Below are 20405 nucleotides of genomic sequence, written 5' to 3'. Positions count from 1 at the left end.
TTCCACTTCCAACTATACATCCTTGTAGATCTAGAAACTGTTTTCTATGATATAAGCAAAATAATACCTTTTGATATGTTTACCATAGGCTTAGATGATTCTTCATCTCGGAATAAATCACAAGATGCTTAGATATTAGGTATATAGCATTAAGATTTGAGCAACAAATAACAAGTATAACATAATTACGTAGGGTTTTAAAAATACATACAAATTACTTAGCTATATACTTAATATTGCAAAAAACGCAGTGAGGTAGAAAAGGAAAAGATAATTATTTCCATTTTATAAAGAAATGGAGATTTACAGACATCACATATTTATCTCCAGCTCTGTCACTGATGACTTAAAAGTCTTCTGACTCCTAGTCTATTGCTTTTCATACTGTAACAATTTTGATACCTGGAACTTAAAATATCTGTAAGTTATTTTCATGTTTATTCTCAAAAAGTCTCATTCGTGGCAATAGCTACTCTTCTCATTCCTCTCCTTAGATAGACACAGATGATGTACTATAACTGAGATAATTTATCATGGGCATAAACAAGAGTATAGATTTCCCAGGTGAAGTGGCTCATGCCTGTAATCCCAGCACTTTGGGGGACCAAGACAAAAGGATTGCTTGAGGCCAGGAGTTTGAGACGAGTCTAGGTGACATAAGGAGACCTCATCTCTACGAAAAACATTAAAAATTAGCCTGGCATGGTGGCATACTCAGGAGGCTGAAGTAGGAGGATCCCTTGAACCTAGAAGGTCAGGGCTACAGTGAGCCATGATCCTGCCACTGCACCCCAGTTTAGATGACAGAGTGAGATGCTGACTCAAAAAAAATATAGATTTTACTTTCTTAAAGTATGTTGATATTTTACAAGAGGTTTTTAACTAAATGAATGCCAAATTGCATGAAAGCCTGAAGTAAATGTTTAGAGTAAATGAAGAATAAAAGAAAACTTTAGACATTGACATTTTTTAAAATCCAAAAAAATCAAACTAAAATTTAAAATAGAGCAAACAAAACAAAACAAAATATGCCATATAGATATAGAATGATCTATATGGCAACTCTGAGGAGAAAAATACAATTATTAAAAGGGGTCTATTACTGACCCTAATCTTCACAAACAACCAAAAAGTAGTTTGATTTTGTTTGTTTGTTTGTTTGGTGGAGTCTTGCTCATGGCCCTGACTGGAGTACAGTGTCACAATCTCAGCTCACTGAAACCTCTGCCTCCCAGGTTCAAGTGATTCTCCCGCCTCGGTCTTCTGAAAAGCTGGGACTACAGGTGCGTGCCACCAGGCCCAGCTGATTTTCCTATTTTTAGTAGAGGCGCGGTTTTGCCATGTTGGTCAGGCTGGTCTCGAACTCCTGACCTCAAGTGATCTGCCCATCTTAGCCTCCCAAAGTGCTGGGATTACAGGCATGAGCCACCACGCCTGGCCTCTAGTAGTTCAATTTTTAATCTTCCTGATATTCAAAATTGATTTGGAAATTCTTGGGTTAATTACTTGTCAATGATAAGAACACTTTTCTTATATTTTCAATCTAAAATTAAAAGTTATATGTGAGATCCAAGATTAGTAATAACCCTGTTTGGTGGTGCCAACTCTGTCTACATCTAAGTAGCACCCAAAGTAGACACATGCAGCAGGGAGGTGGCCAAAAAAAAGTGCTTTGTCACTTCATCTCTTTTCCTTCCTTCAGTACTCCTTTCATTCCCATTCTAATTGATATATTTAAAATCGTCTAATACTATTTATATTCTGATACATTGCAGATAGATAATCATAAGCCATTTTGGGGAAAAGATAGGTATTATAAATGTGTACATTGACATTTTTACTGATATCTGTTTTTTATGCACTTGGTAAACCAACTGGGAAAAATTCATTACAATTTGCTATAAGAGTATTTTAATAGGAATCAAGGTTTTTAAGAAAACAATAATCAATAATCATCATCACCATCATCCCTTTCAGTTACTGGGTTGGGCCCAAAGCTTAATACATACATTACCTAGAGAAAGACGTAGATGAATGATTATCTTTATCTAGCTTTTCTAGATAAGCCTATAGTTCTGTTTTATATCTTTATGTAAAATTAACTTAAAGAAGAAAAAGATAGAAGCAAATATGCTACATATATTACTGCTTCCAAAATTTCAATTATTCACATAGCAATTACCTTGGTGATTCTATCATGTTATGGACCAGCCACCCATAATATTGTATGCTTAGTCTTCTTCTATCAGTAAAATGTTGTTTCCAATTGGATTTATTTGTTAAAACTTTATGTCACTACTTAAATGGAAACTCAGTAATACTTTATATAAGAACAAAGTGGCCATAAAACTAAAGTCAAGGAAAGACAATGCCATCTTTTTCAATTCTCACAAGACCCTCTTATTTCTGACAAATATCTAGCCTGAGGCCTGCTCTCTGTTACAAAGATAATCAGTGAGGGCTGGAGGGACATGAAAGCATCCTAGCTCCAAGGTGAGATCTGCTCCCCTTATCTCAATCAGTAACATCAGAGTAGAAATGAAAAGCAAATAATTTAGTAAACACTTAATATTATCTACCAGCATATCTGGTTGCATGTAAAACAATCTTTTATATCACCACTGATACGGACTCTACATTTCAAGAAATACTGTAGCCTATTATGCTAGGTATGCATTACTCAAGTAAAAAGTTATATTTTATCAAGAATGATGGTGGTTAAGCTAAACACAGAATGGCATTCATCTGTGATCTGAATGACTGAGGGAAGGTAGTGTTTGCTTATGTGAATGGCAGTAGTGAGCCATGGAAAGGGGGGAGCAGGGGCATGGAGGCTACAGAACTCCTCTGAGATCGCCAAGTCCCACTTCCCTACTTAAACACAGGCTTTAAAATAATCACGCTGAAGCCATCTTTTCAGATGCAAACATTTTAAGGAAAAATTGCTAATAATCTTGAGAAGACTATTACGTTTACTTTCCATCATGAAAAAGTAGTATTGCCTTTGTTCTAACTAATCAGTTATGTGAATTCTACCATGCCATTACCATATACAACTTTCAGATTATTCCAAAAGCTTAAAGATTTATCTGATTTTACTTTTTCGCATTGCATTCTTCTTATAAACTATGTATGAGATGCTTCAGAAAAGCACATATATCTTTCTTGATACCATGCTATTTCTCCAATTATTCATTTCCTAACAATATTTTGCCTTTAATAAATTACAGTGTATGCCTTCAGCCAATGAATTGCCATTATTGTGGATTATTTACTCGCAGGTTATAAAACAAGCAGTAAGAAAGAAGAAAATTACTAAAATGAATTAATGAATAAATGTGTGCAAACTCTTTATTGGCCATCAACTCCATCGCCATCTTTCTGATTCACAGGAGTCAGGAAGACTCAGTAAACCTCATTTTTCACAATCATTAGCCAGCTGGCTTCTCATCAGGTCCTGCCAATGGGAGGCATTGATTAGAGATCTGAAGGTGGAAGAAGTATAGGGAATTTTTTTCTGCTGAGTCAACAGCAGCAGAGGGCTACTGACAACCACTGTAGGTGACTATGGTATCCAGCCTGATAGTTTCACAGACAGTAGTAGTATTGGCTCCTAGAAGACTGCTATGCCACAATGGCACAATGCTGTTTTAAGATCACAGCAGAAGCACCAGTCTCTCCTGCAACTCAGTATCAAACACGATTTCATGGCCTCCAGCCTTGGGTGGTAACAGCCTTCTGATATTTAGATAACAGCCCTTTCTCTCTTTTGCACCTCCAGTCCTTCTGTTATCACTGTAATTGATTCTTTTCATTCAATATCTTACTGCTTATATTACAGTAGGTTCTGATTTTGAGTGGGCACTACTGATACACAATAAAACTAGTATAACTCAAAAGTATCTTATCTTCCTATCATTAATGGTATTAAATTGAAAATTTTTGAAGTATACATTGCAGATAAATGCTATGAAACCTTTGAATGTATATGTATGAATGTACACACACTAAAATATGAAGAACATGCTCTACAATGTAAAACAATCTCTTGATGGTCAAATTATACATTATTTTTTCTTCATGTATTACTAGTAACAAACACATTAAAAGGTATATGTAAATTTAAAAAGATAGAAATGCCAGTAACCTCAAGAATGTCTTTAAAATTTTTACTTTATACACAACAACAAACTTATACTTATTTTATATATTTTCTGCCTTTGAGGCTTTGCATAAGGATGATTTTCTGTTTGTAACAAGGCATAGTAGAAGGACCAGGGGGTTTGGAGTTGGAAAGATTTCACAACCATCCTAGTCATAATTGTAAAATATTAATAGAAGTCTACCTCCGGGATGGCTGAAAATTTTACATGAAATTACAGATATTAAAAGATATTACTAAAAATATAAATGTCTTATATTTTCCACCCATTCTTTCCTTTTGTTTAAACAGTAACTTGATTCACACTCAATGTACAAAATTATAAATAACAGAAGGATATGGTACACATTTTCAGAAGCACAAAGAAACACTAATTTAGGGAAGAAAAGTCATCCATAATTTCCCCATCTGATAAGAAAGCACTGTTAACATCTGACATATTTCCATCATCCTTGTATCTAGGCACTTTTATTTACATATTTTTATATCTTACATATTCTTTTTGTATAAATTATTTTTTGCCCTCTTAAGGTTTTACCATCAGCATGTTTCAATCATTCCGTGAGCCACAGTAAACACCACGTTCATGACTATATAATATCGTGTAGACAATAGTCTAATGGCCTCAAAGGCTATATCCACGCAGAAGATGGACAGTATCCTAATGTCTGGCTTTGCTTTTCACTGGAGTAGCTCTATGTTTCTGAATCTTACGTTTCTGACTCTTAGGAAGGACAGCTTGTCTTCTTATCCACCAGACAAGTAGAGCAAAACTGAGGGGCTTTCTCTGGGGGGCTTTCTTTTGCTCTACTTGTCTGACAGTAGATAGGAAGACAAGAATGGCATTCTTTCCAGTTTTATTTGCTTATAGTAGTGAAAACTCCTCCCAGACAGGCAGTAGGTTGACTGTCTCCACAGTTTTCTGCATACATCTTTTCCTGTGTTTCTAAGGGCACATTAGTAAGAAGGTGGGAGAGAACTACTGACCAGATGCTATTTCTAAACTGTAACCCAGCACTCTCTTAAACCTATACAAAAAGATTTGTCTAACATTACATATTCATCCCAGAATTGTTTCTTTTGGAAAGCTTAATATTTATATACCTCGATAAAACTCAGGATAAGTAAAAGGACTATTCTTGAAAAAACAAGGAAATAGTGGCAACAAACTCAACACTACATCAGATAGAAATGGGAACTGCAGAGGCATATATGCGTCAATCAATAGTAGAACTTCCAGGAAACATATTAACAATCCTGAGACAAAGCTACAAAGGCACCAAGCACTGCTCTTTGTACTTTTGCAATAAGCAGGACAACTAAGTGTTTTATAAACAATAAATACAGCTATGTGAAGATGAACATGTACAACATGATGAAAATTCACTAGTATATAAAATAATTCAAATTTCTGAAATCAAGAAGAAAAAAATCTGGAAATATTTTTGGAAAAAAAAGGTAAATGATCATATCTGTCAATTAGTAAAGTTAATATCTAAAGGAATCACCAAAATAATCATATCTAACTATATAAAAAAATAACATTGTGAAAACTTACTGAGAAGATAGGCTCAAAATGCAGCAATTTTAGGGAAATAACCTTTCTAAATGGCAATCTATGTGACATGTTAATTAATTTAATCAGGGCATAGTTCAGGAGTTCTTCTTAAAAAAATTTTTTACAGCATTGTAATAAACCAACTATGACACATTTAATTATGTTACAAGTTATTTTTTAACAGATATAATAACTCAGATAAGAAAATGTTCTACTTTTAACCTACCAAAAGTAGATTAACCCTTACTTTGAATACAGACATTATATCCTTTTCTATCTAATTGCATTGAAACTTAAGGAAATCTGTATTCTATTCTGAATCAACCACTGAGATAATATTATATAATAATTTATATATACAACGTGTATATATAGAATTATAGTTAAAATATTTTGTATAATGAAAAATAAAACACAGGAATTAAGTTGTGCATATATGCAAATATTTTTATGTGTTATATGCATGTATATGCATAAATTTTACTTCATATATGCCTTGTTTTATCCATAAGTGAAATACTACAAGTATAATACTATTGGGAGCCCTAGAAAAATCTAAGCTACTCATATAAATTTAAGATCTCAGTAGAGCAACGTTAATATTAAAAGCAAAATTAATGAAAAAAATAGAAAATTTAGAATAGAATAATAATAATAAAATAAACAGAAAAATTTCCCTGCTCAGAATTAGGAAATAGAATACTTTTTCTGTAGTGTATTCCATATTAGAAAGGAATTCCTTTGCCACTCAATGTCCTTGCTTAGATTTTGCTTGAAATTTTCTCGCTATGTGAATTGTCAGGTTTTGTTTGTTTTATGTGGTTTTTGTTTTTTGTTGGACATAGGTGCATTTCTGATAAAGAAGTGATTGATTTGACTGTATAAAAAAGGATTAAGGGGATTTCCTGGAAGGATGCTTTGGTATAACTCAACCAAGGGAAGAGAAAGCAAAAGCTAAGGCTACTTGATAAAGCATCTCCATGCTTAGTCTGAGAGAGAATAGTTATTCTCAGTATGGTTCCCAGCTGGCAAACTCATCCAAAAGCATAACCCCTTTGCTTGATTCCTGTGGGCAAGTCCATAGCTTTAATTCTTTTTACCAGTCATTAAGTGCTATTCTGTAAAGATAAAAGGGAGCTATAAAGGATTATTAAACTTCTAATAAACTGAAATAACCAAATTACTAGTTGCACCCCCATGCAATGTTTGGCAACTCTACCCATGGACACACATAAACATAATTGTATTTCCAGCAAATTTTTTGGTAATAATTCTTTATTACAGCATTAATTTAGCTAGAGTACTGTACAGAGCTGGTCATGTTTTTAATCACTGGAACTCTGGTCTGTTTATAAGTTAGTTTTGCTTTGGAGCTATAGATTTAGGTCATATGGGGCTTGGTTCATGCTGCAGTACAGAGAGATACATGTTTCCCTCAATATTTGGGGCATATAATTTCCTAAGAAGTCAACTTTATAGTTTGAATGTGAAACGCTAATACTTGTTTTATTAAATTCTCCCCAAATTTGTTTGTAAAATATCTCTTTGGTGGTATGATATATTACACAAGCAAACTAACCCCCAGGGAACATATTACAAAATTCAGCGTTTTAAAATTCTACCTGCTTCTGTGTTTTAGCAAACTTAAGCTATCTGACTTTTTCCTGTCACTCAGCAAACTCATTTAAAGCAAAACATAGTAAATGCCTCCAATTCTCTCTAAAGGTTCTAAAATATATACTCTCTCTGCTCATTGAAGGAGTGCTGCTAAGGAGCTGATCCCTTCATAAGGGAACCTATAGGTTGTTGAGATGTCCTGGATATAAATATTTAAATGGACAGTTCATTTTCAGTCAGTTCATACATTTAAATATTTTTTCTTATGTATTTATTTTATTAAGGAAAAATACTATCTATTGTGGTCAAATGCCAATTTATCATTAAGTGTGTTACATTGATACGAATGTTCCAGCGAGCAATGCTTTGATGCAGGAAAGCTTTAGATACATCACACAGTAACAGTACCTAAAATCTGTTCAGGGAGACCCAAGAGGCGCTATCTGAATGGATTATTCTACTTTCCACCTCTTAGACCTTTCCCAATCTTTTCAATGTTTTTAAATACTCACCTGGCATCATGCTACAAAAGAAAAGGAGAGAAATAGGAGAGGAACAATTAACATGGTTTTTATCTGTTTGTTTATAGTTGGAAAGCTTACCAATTTTAGAATAAACACAGAGACATGACAGGGATTTACTGAAAAGCAGCCTACCATTTCCTAGTAAATACTGAATTCCATAACAAACAAGAGGGCTTGCTCACACATTCTTTCATCTTAATTTATTTGGCAAGCATCTGGTGCATGCCTACTACATGCCAGAATCCTGCTACAAGCACTATTCTTTAGCAATAAGTAAGATAAAGCCAATGAAATCTAATTAAACTAAAGAGCTCTGCACAGCAAAAGAAACTATCAACAGAGTAAACAGACAATCTACAGAACGGGAGAACATTTTTGCAAACTATGCATCTGACAAAGGTCTGATATCTGGCATCTGCAAGGAACCTAAATTCACAAGAAAAAAGCAAACAACTCCATTAAAAAGTGCGCAAAGGACATGAATAAACACTTTCAAAAGAAGACATACATGCGGCCAACAAGCATATGAAAAAAACTCAACATGACTGATCATTAGAGAAATGCAAATCAAAACCACAATAAGATACCATCTCACACTAATCAGAATGACCATTATTAAAAAGTCAAAAAGTAACAGATGCTGGTGAGGCTGTGGAGAAAAAGAAACACTTATACACTGTTGGTGGGAGTACAAATTAGTTCAGCCACTGTAGAAAGTAGTGTGTCTATTCCACAAAGAGCTAAAAACAGAACTACCATTCAACCCACACATTCAATTACTGGGTATATACACAAAGGAATATAAATTGTCCTGTCATAAAGACACATGCACATGTATGGTTATTGCAGCACTATTTACAACAGCAAAGACATGGAATCAACCTAAATGCCCATCAATGGTAGACTGGATAAAGAAAATGAGGTACATATACACCATGGAGTATTATGCAGTCATACAAAAATGAAATCATGTCCTGTGCAAGAAAATGGATGGAGCTGAAGGTTATTATCCTTAGCAAACTAACACAGGAACAGAAAATCAAATACTACATGTTCTCACTTATAAGTGGGAGCTAAATGATGAGAACACATGGACACATAGAGGGGAACAACACACATTGGGGTCTAATGAAGGCTAGAGGGTGGGAGGAAGGAGAGGACCGGGAAAAATAAATAATGGGTACCAGGCTCAATACCTGAGTGCCCAAATAATCTGTACAACAAACCCCCATGACCTGAGTTTACTTACATAACAAACCTGCACATGTACCCCTGAACTTAAAAGTTAATAAATAAACAAACAAACAAACAAACAAAGCCCTCCTCTTATTGAGCTTACATTCTAGTTAAAGAAGGCAGCATATAAGAAAATAACATGTCAGCTGGTAATACAAACAATGCAGAAAAATACAGTTAGGTAAAGATAGAGTGGTGAGGGGAAGCGTGAATGAATTGTTTTAAATAAAGTGATATGGTGAAGACTATTCATGAGGAAAACTGGAGCACAGGCAAGGAAGTGAAAAAATAATATATGTGTACGTTAGAAAAAAGTACATTCCTGGCAGAGGAAACAGTAAGCACAAAAAAATCCAAGGTAAAGATATGCTTAACAGGTTCAAGCAAGAGCCAGAAGCTGATGTGCCTAGAGTGAGTAAATGAGGAAAGTGTACAACATAAGGTCAAAGATATCACAGGGAGACAGATGATGGCTGAGCTCATTGCCTGGGTGAAGAATGTCAAATTTTCTTCTGAATGAGAGTTGGTGCAATTGCAAGATTGCAGAGAAATGGCATGGTCTGATTCACCTTTCAAAGGATAAGTTTTGCTGCTGTGTGATGAGTAAACTGTAAGGAGGCAAGAGTGGAAGCAGGCAACAGATAATTTCAGCAACAGATGATGGTGACTGTGTAGATAGTTAAATAGTGACACTCTAGATATTTGGAAGTCAGGTGGAATAAGATTTTCAGATAGATCGAATCTGAGATGTAAGAGAAACAGAGCTGAGGAAGGAGGACTCAGAGCACCTGGAAAAATCTAATGGGATTATCAATGTGTCAACAACATGATTTCCCGAACATGATGCCTACTTATATTCAAAACAATGACAAAAAGTATCTAACATTTTACAGGCTTTTCCTCTCTGACTTCTTTAACCAAAAATTGAACTTTCTATTTTACTTAGTTCTTAGATACTCTTGACAAATCATGGTTCTCTCTTTCCATTGTTTTTGCCACCTACATACCGATACCTCAGCAAATGACTTCTACATTATCAAATGTTGGCCAGGCACAGTGCCTCACGCCTGTAATTCCAGCACTTTGGGAGGCCAAGGCGGGCAGATCACCTGAGGTCAGGAGTTCGAGACCAGCCTGGCCAATATGGTGAAATGCCGTCTCTACTAAAAATACAAAAAAAATTAGCCAGGTGTGGTGGTGGTCACCTATAATCCCAGCTACTTGGGAGGCTGAGGCAAGAGAACTGCTTGAACCTGGGAGGTTGCAGTGAGCTGAGACGGTGCCATTGCACTCCGGCCTGGGCGACACAGTGGGACTCAGTCTCAAAAAAAAAAAAAAAATACATTATCAAGTTTGTCATCCAAAACCAGTCAATCACAAATCTCGGAAATAAAAACTCAACTTCACTGTGGTTGGCTTTTAAATCCCTTGCACCTACAGATTCAAAACAGTGGTAGGCAGGCATTAGATCGGAATACGATGGCATTCTTTCTGAAGGTGCCTAAAAGCAGAGGCTAAAAAAACTCTTTAAATCTTATCAAGACAGCATTGAGGAAATACTGCAAGAATAATTAGCAGTGTCTTTAGCGGGCGAATCAGGTGAATAATTCCCTACTTGGGGCCCCTTCAGCTAATCAACATGGTCTGAGCTACCAAAAGAGTGCGAGGGTCAGCAGCCATTCAGTGTCATGAGGCTGGCATGATTCCCTTCCATGTGTTTGCTGTCTATAGCTGATGTCTATCATTAAGCTAAAGTCAAATGATCCACAGCCCATGATGAGAGGGTGACTGTTGCACAATTCTACCAGCATATTCTCCCAGGTGGGTTTTGCAGATCATTAACCACATAAGATTCCCTGAGATGGAAAAAAGCTTCTCTGATCAAACAAATATAGCAAATGTTCTATCCTGCATTCCTTCTGTAAAAATTTACAATGTTCTTTCATTCGAGGTTTTGTCAAGTCCTGCGGTAACTAAACCATTAACTGCTTAACTAGCATTTCCCAAATTTGTTTTACCAATGAGTAAAGAAAACAAGAATCCTAATCTGAGAAAGGAGAAGAGGATGACCATTTAGAGACACATTGCAAAGGAAAACTGTCAAAACTTGGTGAATGATTTAATAAATGGATGAGAGAGATATTGAAGATGACTTCAATAGTTCTAATGCTGATGACCAGAAAAGGGAGAGAAATACACATTAAGACAAATGACTTCCAAATTCTATAAAAATTATTTTGTTTCAGTTACACTCATTAGGCATCATTGATACGTTCCATGTGCTAAATAAGGCACTAAGAACAATGAACAAGAAAAAGACTAATCTTGTATCTGCACAAGTTAGACTAAATGGACCACTATGAGAACTAGTCTGATGCATGCAGAGGAATGCCATAATTCAGGAGCACTAATATTTTACTGGGATTAAGTACTCCCTTTGAGAATATGGAAAGCATTGTTCAGGGAAGCATTCCAAGCAGTAACATCTAAGCTGAGACCTATGGGGGCAGAGCATTTTGGTCAGGTGATGAGACATATTGTTCAGATACAAAAGCAAGGCAGACAGATCAGATGAAGAGCCAGAGAGTCAGGGTTAAACTATGCAACAAAGAGAAATGCGGTTAAGTGTGAGCTTAAGATGAAAGGGTGAAACACAGTTAAATAAAGGGTGAAACACAGTTAAATAAACAACAGTGTGTCAAGTACAACTGCAACCACGTTATAGGCATGGATATTTCTAAATGAATATAAAATCTGACTCTTTTCAAAAGAAGTCCAACACATTCATCTCACACATGAGAAGATTCTTTCAGATGCTGGGATGCCATGTAATGTGGCAGAATTAAAGGAAAGGAAATAAATCACCTTTTGCTTTGGGATCCTTCTCATATTCAAAAAGGTTACTGGGGCGGGCACGGTGGCTCACACCTGTAATCCTAGCACTTTGGGAGGCTGAGACGGGCGGATCATGAGGTCAGGAGATCGAGACCATCCTGGCTAACATGGTGAAACCCTGTCTCTACTAAAAATACAAAAAACAATTAGCCAGGCGCAATGGCAGGTGCCTGTAGTCCCAGCTACTCGGGAGGCTGAGGCAGGAGAATGGCATGAACCCTGGAGGCGGAGCTTGCAGTGAGCTGAGATCGCGCCACTGCACTCCAGCCTGGGCAACACAGCCAGACTCCATCTCAAAAAAAAAAAAAAAATGGTCACTGGTCCTTTCCCCCACAAAAAAATTAAAAACCGTAAGTGAATGAGGCTGGGTATACTTGCTCATTCCTGTAATCCCAGCGCTTTGGGAGGCTGAGGCAAGCAGATTACTTGCGACCTGGAAGGCCAAGGTGGGCAGATCACTTGAGGCCAGGAGTTTGAAACCAGCCTGGCCAACATGGAGAAAGCCTGTCTCTACTAAAAATACAAACATTAGCCGGGCGTGGTGGCGCACACCTGTAATCCCATCTACTTGGGAGGCTGAGGCAGGCGATTCGCTTGAATCCGGGAGGCAAAGGTTGCAGTGAGCTGAGATGGCACCGCTGCACTCCAGCCTGGGAGACAGAGCAAGACTACACCTCGAGAAAAATAAACATAAAAAGTAAAAGACCACTGAATAACTGAATAGTTAGGAAAACTGTTAATACACTGAGGTCTAAAACATTCTGAAGGTCTGAAACAAAGAAACATTCTTTGTTTGGAAGTTTGAACCAGATTCTTAAATACCTGACACTTCTATGACTTCTGTCTTCCACAGCCTTTTGTAAGTGATCAAGGCATATTTCCAAATACTAGAATTTTTGCTGACATATCTGAAGGGATTAAAAGGTAGCTACTAGATTTAAACAGTGAGCTTTGTAAAACTGACTGCAAGCAACTTTCTGCAGGTAACTGATCTTTTTCACTTTCACTCAGCTGAAGTTAGAAACTGTTTCTTGCCTTCAACAAGTTCTCAGACCAAGTCAGAAGGAAGAGTTCTTGTGTATCCAAGTAAACTCAATTTTTGTTTGGCACCCATTTGCTCTTACCATATTCTTTGAATACCTACTGAGACCTGACAAGCTCAACATTCTGACATGCATCTTCATTTGTTATAAAAACACATTACTCATCAAATTATAAGCACATTCTCATACAGCATATTTGATATACCAGGGTGCAGCCAAATTCTAGGTGACTCTTGGTTTAAGACAACTTGAACAACTCCTTCTAACACCTTTAGCCAATTCTGCATTTGGATAGCATTCTCTCAAATGTTAAAATAACATGTAAAGGAGCATTGTCTATTTCAGGTATCAAACTTGTTCATCTTTTATAATATTCCACGAATCTGTTTTTCACTTTTCTCAAATAAAAGACAGCTTCAAACTGAAGGAGTTTTCTATTTTAAATACAATTATTAAAGTATATTGGTGTCCAGTGGGCTCAACAGAAATATGTGAAAATTTATTTTTACCTAATTGGCTAAAAGGTTCAAGAATATGGCACTGTCTCCTTTACAACCTCTTTGAAATTAGAATCCCAAAAGTCAGGGGAAAGGGCTAATTCACACCTGTGACCTATTGGCCCCTGGATGACAGGGACTAGGTCTCATTCACTGCTGTGTCCCCAGTGTTTAGCATAAACCTCACAATTTTGGGAAACTAGACAACTCTAGTAAGCACTCAATATATAATTATTGAATAAGTAAACAAACTAATGCAAAGCATCAAGCTCAACAAAATAAAGCATAATAAACAGCAATGTTGGGCTGCGATGCATTCTGGGAAAGGAGCAGCACCAAATCCAAGATGGCAGCCAGCAGAAGGCTGATGAAGGAGCTTGAAGAAATACGCAAATGTGGAATGAAAAACTTCCATAACTTCCACGTGGATGGAGCTAATTTATTGACTTGGCAAGAGCTTATTGTTCCTGACAACCCTCCATATAAGGGGGCCTTCAGAATCGAAATCAACATTACAGCAGAGTACCGATTCAAACCACTGAAGATGAAACTTAAAGATCTGTCACCCAAACGTCCACTAAAAGGGGCAGGTCTGTCTGTCAGTAATTAGTGCTGAAAACTGGAAGCCAGCAACTAAAACTGACCGAGTAATCCAGTCCTTCATAACACTGGTGAATGACCCCCAGCCTAAGCATCCACTTCGAGCTGACCAAGCTGAATAATACTCTAAGGACTGTAAAAATTTCTGTAAGAATGCGGAAGTTTACAGAGAAATATGGGGAAAAGCCACCGGTGGACTAAAATCTGCCATGATTGGTTCCAGTAAGTGTGAGCAGAGACCCCGTGCAGTGCATTCAGACACCCCACATAGCAGGATTCTGTGGAAACTGACACGTGCCACCGCCTACTGCGTTGGCAGTTACTTTCTACAGTTTTCTTAATCAAAAGTGTTCTAGGCAACCTGTAAATAAAGAATTAAAAATTTAAGATGTTCTAAAAAATAAATAAAAATAAAAAATAAATGGCAATGTCTGTAAATGAAACAAACTCTGGTTGGAAAAACAAAAATGTGGTGTTGAAATATTTTGCTGTATTTTGCCTCATAAAATTTTATTTTCTTAAGCAACTATTAAAATGAATTAAGATTTGTCTAACATTTAAAAGAACTGCAATAACGCAGATTACTACTTCATCAAAAGGCTGAATCACTAGGAGAAGAAGTGATTCCTCTATATTTCAATCTTCTCTTCCTAGGGGACAATTTGAGAGGGAAATCTTTTCACTATTTAGGTCTGGACTATCCTGTTAATAAAATACAATGTTGAAATGGCTAAATCACATTGGCTGCTATGCAATACATTTTTTTAGCTACAGCATTGCTTTTACAAAGTAGCTTTTACATACTTAGCAATCCAGCAGGTGATAAACACATATGTTAAGAAGGATTAATGCACTTTAATGGAGAGTAGTAGGAAACCAAAATAAATTCCATTTAAAGAGATTAACTGAATCTTTTGTAATAGGACCTCTTTTAAAATGCTTGGAAACAGACATTTGTAAACTGTCTTCTTTCAAAATGTAACGTGACAATCCCAACTACTCAGGAGGCTAGGTAGGGAATGGGGATTGCTTGAGCCCAAAAGTTTGACACCAGCCAGGGCAATACAGCAAGACTCCACCTCCAAAAAAAAAAAAAAACTTTTTAAATAAAAACCTTAAATAATGAAATGCAGATTACCCTTTACAAATAAAATTTTTTAGTGAATTTAAGAAACACCAGTATCATCAATATTAGAAATTATGTAGGTAAGTGCCTGCATTCATATCCAAATTCATGAAAAGAGAAGGCAACTATTCATGTTTTGGAAACCAAGGCATAATACTAAACTGTCTTAACTCCAAGTTACTTTGGAGTACTTTATTCAGAAAAGTCTGTTAACAAAAGTAACAGACCTACCTCAGAATTTTTGTAGGTTACAATATTGTCCTCTTCACTAATCCACCCCTTGTTCCCGCCGCCCGCCCGAGGCAGAGGTTTGCTCTTGTTGCCCGGACTGTAGTGCATTGGCACGATCTCGGCTCACTGCAACCTCTGCCTCCCAGGTTCAAGTGATTCTCCTGTCTCAGCCTCCTGAGTAGCTGGGATAACAGGCATCCACCACTACTCCTGGTATTTTTAGTGGAGACAGGGTTTCACCATGTTGCCCAGGCTGGTCTCGAACTCCTGACCCCAGGTGATCCACCCGCCTCAGCCTCCCAAAGTGCTAGGATTACAGGCATGAGTCACCACCTCTTCACTAATTTTATCCCATGTTTTTGTGTGAATGGAATTCACTGTCTACTTTGAAAGGATGATCATCAGTTTCCTAGAATGGACAGCCTTAATATTACTAATGGAGTTTTAATACATGGTTAACGGGTTCCTCGCTGTGACTTCCCATCTCAGTAAATGACAGATCCATCCTTCCAGTCTCTCCGAATACAAACCCATCTGTGTAAGAGAATGTAGGGAAAACCAGTGTTTCTCCTGCTCTCACACATCACTCAACACTTCTGACACCAGATTCTTCAACAGACACCAGCTGAGCATCCTCTAATTCGATTCAATCCTAACACTATCCACCTGGACATAGCATCACCCCTCAGTCCCTCATGACTGCCCCTCTCTTCAGATGCCAATTCCAAATCCCAGGTTGTGACTTGTACTTCGACCAACCACCTATACATCAGAGATCCTATAACCCACCTCTTTGGGTTTGATTACTTTTCCACAACAGCTCACAGAATTCAGAGAAACATTTCATATATATTCACCATTATTTAAAAAATTACAAAGCATATGAATGAACAGCCAGTTGGAGAGCTGCATAGGGTGAGGTATAGGAGAAGGGGTGCAGAGCTCCCATGTCCTCCCTGGGTGGGTGTGCCACCTTCTAGGAACCTCCACATGTTCAGCTATCCAGAAGTTCTCTGAACCCTGTCCTTTAGGATTTACATAGAGGCTTCAATTCTACAGGTATGACTGATTGCATCACTGGCCATTGGTAATCAATGCAACCTTCAGCCCTGCAGAGACTGAGAGATGGGGTTAAAAGTCCTAACCCCTGATCATGCCTTGGTCTTCCTGGTGAGCAGCCCCCATCCAGAAGTTACAAAGGGGCCTCCAGCCATTAGTCGTCTTATTAGCACACAAAGGATATTCTTATCAAGGGTTTTAGGAGCTGTATGACAGAAAACAGGGATGAAGACCAAATACATATTTTACAATATCACAATTAGCAAATTCAACTGGCTCTACTTTTAGAATATCCTCCTACCACCTTCATTGTCATCTCCAAGCCACTGTTATCTCTCACCTAGATGGCTTGCAAGAGAGAGGCTTGTCTCATGCTGCCTCCTTTGCCCATCTACAATCTGTGTTCCAGTTTCTCTTCCCAAGAGCAAGTGAAATGATGCCACTCCTCTGCAATGTCTTTACCAGAATAAAATCCGCGCTCCTCCATATTCCAGCACCAGCTTCCAGGCTGTTTCTCACTGCTGCCTTCAGGACCTCTTATCATAACACTCTTGTCCTTGCTCCACTGATGCGCCCTCACCTGTGAGATTTACGCTTGCTGTTTCTTCTGCTTGGACTGCATTTCCCTCAGCCATCCACATGGTTCTCATTTCCTTGCTTCTTTCAGAGAACTAAGCAATCGCCCCCTTATCAGTTTGTGTCTCTCTGATCCACCTATATAAGATAGCACACATCCCCCATAACTACCTACATCTAACACTCAGTCTGCTTTTCTTCACAGCATTTATTCCTCCAAATACATTATTAGCTAGTAGCATGAAATTTTAAATGAATAGAAGATCTACCTCTTCTTAACCGGAATTCTAACTGCTTAGGGTAGAGTCTGGCACATAGTAGGCAGAGAACGAATGGTCCCTAAAAAGTACTGACAAATCAAGAAGAGAATAAGATGATGTAGACCTGGCATCCAGGACACAAACTCCAGTGGTAACAAGAACACCGTCCCCACTACTCACCATGCTTGTTCCCGACCTTCCTCGAATGTGAGATTACCTCTAAGAATTAGCCTTCTTGCTAATTGTTGGCTTAGATACCATGAACTATAACACATAATGAAGCTGGAGGAAAGCAGAAAAAATAATGTCTTCCCTCACCCCATCTGAAAACAGTCAACACACGATTCCTCACTCAGTAGGCACTCAATAATACATGACTGCCTGAAAGTACAACCATTTTTATTTTACTAGAGAGGAAAGCAGAACGAGACAGATGACATTTTCTCACGACTTGAGCTTATACATTTGGAAGGAAGAAAGCAGTTGTAGTAAGAGAGGCAGACTCTTCAAATTCTCACAAAACACAAATTCCTAGTTTTGCTTTGGATGGGAAGGGCTTCATTTCAGGCACGTTGGGGGAGAAAGGGCAAAGGGAAAAATGCTCAGACTATGCTATTTTTAAGCTATTTGGTAAGAATGGCTATTTTTCCCTCTGATATTCTTGAACCACCCAAACGTCATGTTTCCATGCACTGCTGTCTGGACGTTATCAAAGGCACGGCTCTGAGGTGAAAGGAAGGAGTCAGTCATATGCTCATCTTCTCACATGCTGCTACCACTGCTGACTTTTTTAAAAGCTTTGTGACCTAGAAAGGAGATGTACGGTATGAATGATGCACGGACTGCAGAGAGCATAGGGCGTCATCAGTCTATTTATACCTCCAGGAAGGAAAAAATGAGTACAGGGCAATGGCTCTATATTCCAAGGACTGAGTATGCAAAGATTATCTGGAAGAAACAATAAACACCACAGTGAGGGCGGCATTTATGTTGTCAGTGAGAAAGAAAACGTGAGGCCATATTCTCGTGTTCCTTGATCGTTCCAAAATTCTGTTGACTTTTAAAGAATTTCAAGTTGATCCCCTGATATGTCCCATGACTGCATAAAGCATCCCAAATCTGAGTTAAAGACACTGCCACCCACATTTTAATACAGCTTCACCTCATATGTGCATATGTATTTACATTTAGCTATAATCGATAGCCATTTGGATATACTATAAGTCCCGAAGGAAAGTTTTTCAGGGGGTTAAGAAAGTATCTGGAAAATCCTTACAGTTACTTATGTTACTTAACTCCAAAAAGGGGGAAAATGAGATTTACCCAGATTTGTACAATATGATACAAAAAAAAAAAAAATTCTCAAGGTGTGTAGTTCATTTATTTCCCTTAAGATGTGAAATCTTTCCAGGACAAAGCAGGGGAAAAGCACCCCGGCCCAGCTGCTAACAGTTATTCCTGCATCACTAGAAAATTTAATGCCAGGCTTTACCTCTCAACTTCCATTTGTTTCTAATGTAAGCAGTATAACATGGAGCCTAACAGAAATGATGTTCTGAAACGTACCCATTTTGCTCTTTTGCAACCCGTTTATTTGTGCAATTACTGCCAATTTCACTTGCTTTGGAGTTATTTTACTAGCAGTGGCGATGGGTTTGATGACAGCTGGCCACAGTATGAGGTGTTTTCTAAGGCTTGACATTAGGTATTTCCTAGTGAAAATTTACTGATCCCACATAGGCTCCAACCTAGAGCTAGGATTCCTTAATGGAACACAAACTGATTTACTTTGAATACACTCAAGCTTCACAGCAAACACTTCCTGTTTCTATTACTGTCCAAGTCTTCTTACCATGTCTGAGGCAGACAATTTAAGACTTGATTCCTCACCCTTTCCCTTCATCTGCTGAAATCCCATTTAGTTTTAATGCACCAGGCATGCACTGGTATTTCATCCTATGCACTCCTTCCACAGCCTGACCTATAAAGGGCTGACACTGAGTCTTGGCTTGTTCGGATCAGAGAGAATTAACACTTTTATTTCTTTAATTTCAAAAGCTTCCAAGGTAACTTTTGAGCTTCTAGATGCCAATCAATTGTTGTCAAGACAATTATATTCTTAAACCAGCTGCTACATATAGGAAACACAGAGACTGACAGAAACCCAATGAATTTAGAATTCAGATAACAGTAAGTTTATCTGATTGACTATGCTTCTCAAAATGTAAATGGATGATACAAATTAACACAAGCAATTCATTTTATTTGGTTTGGGTTTGGTTTTTGAATGGGTTTGTGGGTTTAAGAGGCATTGCCCTTTGTTGTTTATATGTATTCAGTGTCAGAAAGGAAAAGTGAGCAGTGTGAAGTCTTCTTAGATGGAAGACAGGTTTAAAGGTTTAATGCACAGGGAAAACTGATATTCATGATGGACAGGTCAGGAGCTGGAGAGCAGGGATAAAGAAAGCAGAAAAGAAAACTCAGCTACAGGTACTCTGTAAGTGAAACTAACAGGTACTTGATAAATATTGGCTGGTTGATTACACAATGGAGGGGAAAGGAACAGCATGCTGTATCATCTTTAAACACTCCTCTACATGTACCACACTACTATGAATAGGAAATCGTTTTCCCTGTGCTCAATAATTGTAGAGCTCTCTTGTCTCTTAACTTTTTGCTACATAAACCAGCCCTGCAAGGTCCTCCCTCCTTCTTTTCCTTCTCTCATATTGCCACGGGGGAGCTCACCAAAGGAGTCTGCCTTCAAATGGAGATAAACCTAGCACAAACAAAATCAGTTGTGCTTTCAATAGGTTACTGAAGTACAAATATTCGGAGGGAGTTTCAAACAATTTGGCAAATTTTCTGAGAGGCAGAGTGATGAAGTTCCATAAGAAAATTTACTAAATGAAAATAGGTAGAATAATACCTATTTCTCTTTTCAAAAAGAAATTTCATTTTCATGGAATTAGGGGTTTTTATGATTTCCATATTTAATCCATAACTTATGCTAATGCCTCT

The 20405-nt window shown here is 37.6% G+C and overlaps 1 protein-coding gene and 1 pseudogene across 1 annotated transcript in view; one reads left to right on the top strand and one right to left on the bottom strand.

The window, feature by feature from the left end:
• The window catches only part of PDE3A (phosphodiesterase 3A), a 314907-nt gene that overhangs the window by 219445 nt on the left and 75057 nt on the right, over positions 1-20405 (bottom strand). The gene's annotated exons all lie outside the window — the stretch shown is intronic.
• Positions 13875-14391, top strand: LOC126930511 (ubiquitin-conjugating enzyme E2 L3-like; annotated as a pseudogene).

The sequence above is a fragment of the Macaca thibetana genome, chromosome 11, assembly GCF_024542745.1.
Source record: "Macaca thibetana thibetana isolate TM-01 chromosome 11, ASM2454274v1, whole genome shotgun sequence".
NCBI lineage: Eukaryota > Metazoa > Chordata > Mammalia > Primates > Cercopithecidae > Macaca > Macaca thibetana.
The sequence above is the reverse complement of the archived record's forward strand: the minus strand, read 5'-3'. Positions and strand labels throughout refer to the sequence as shown.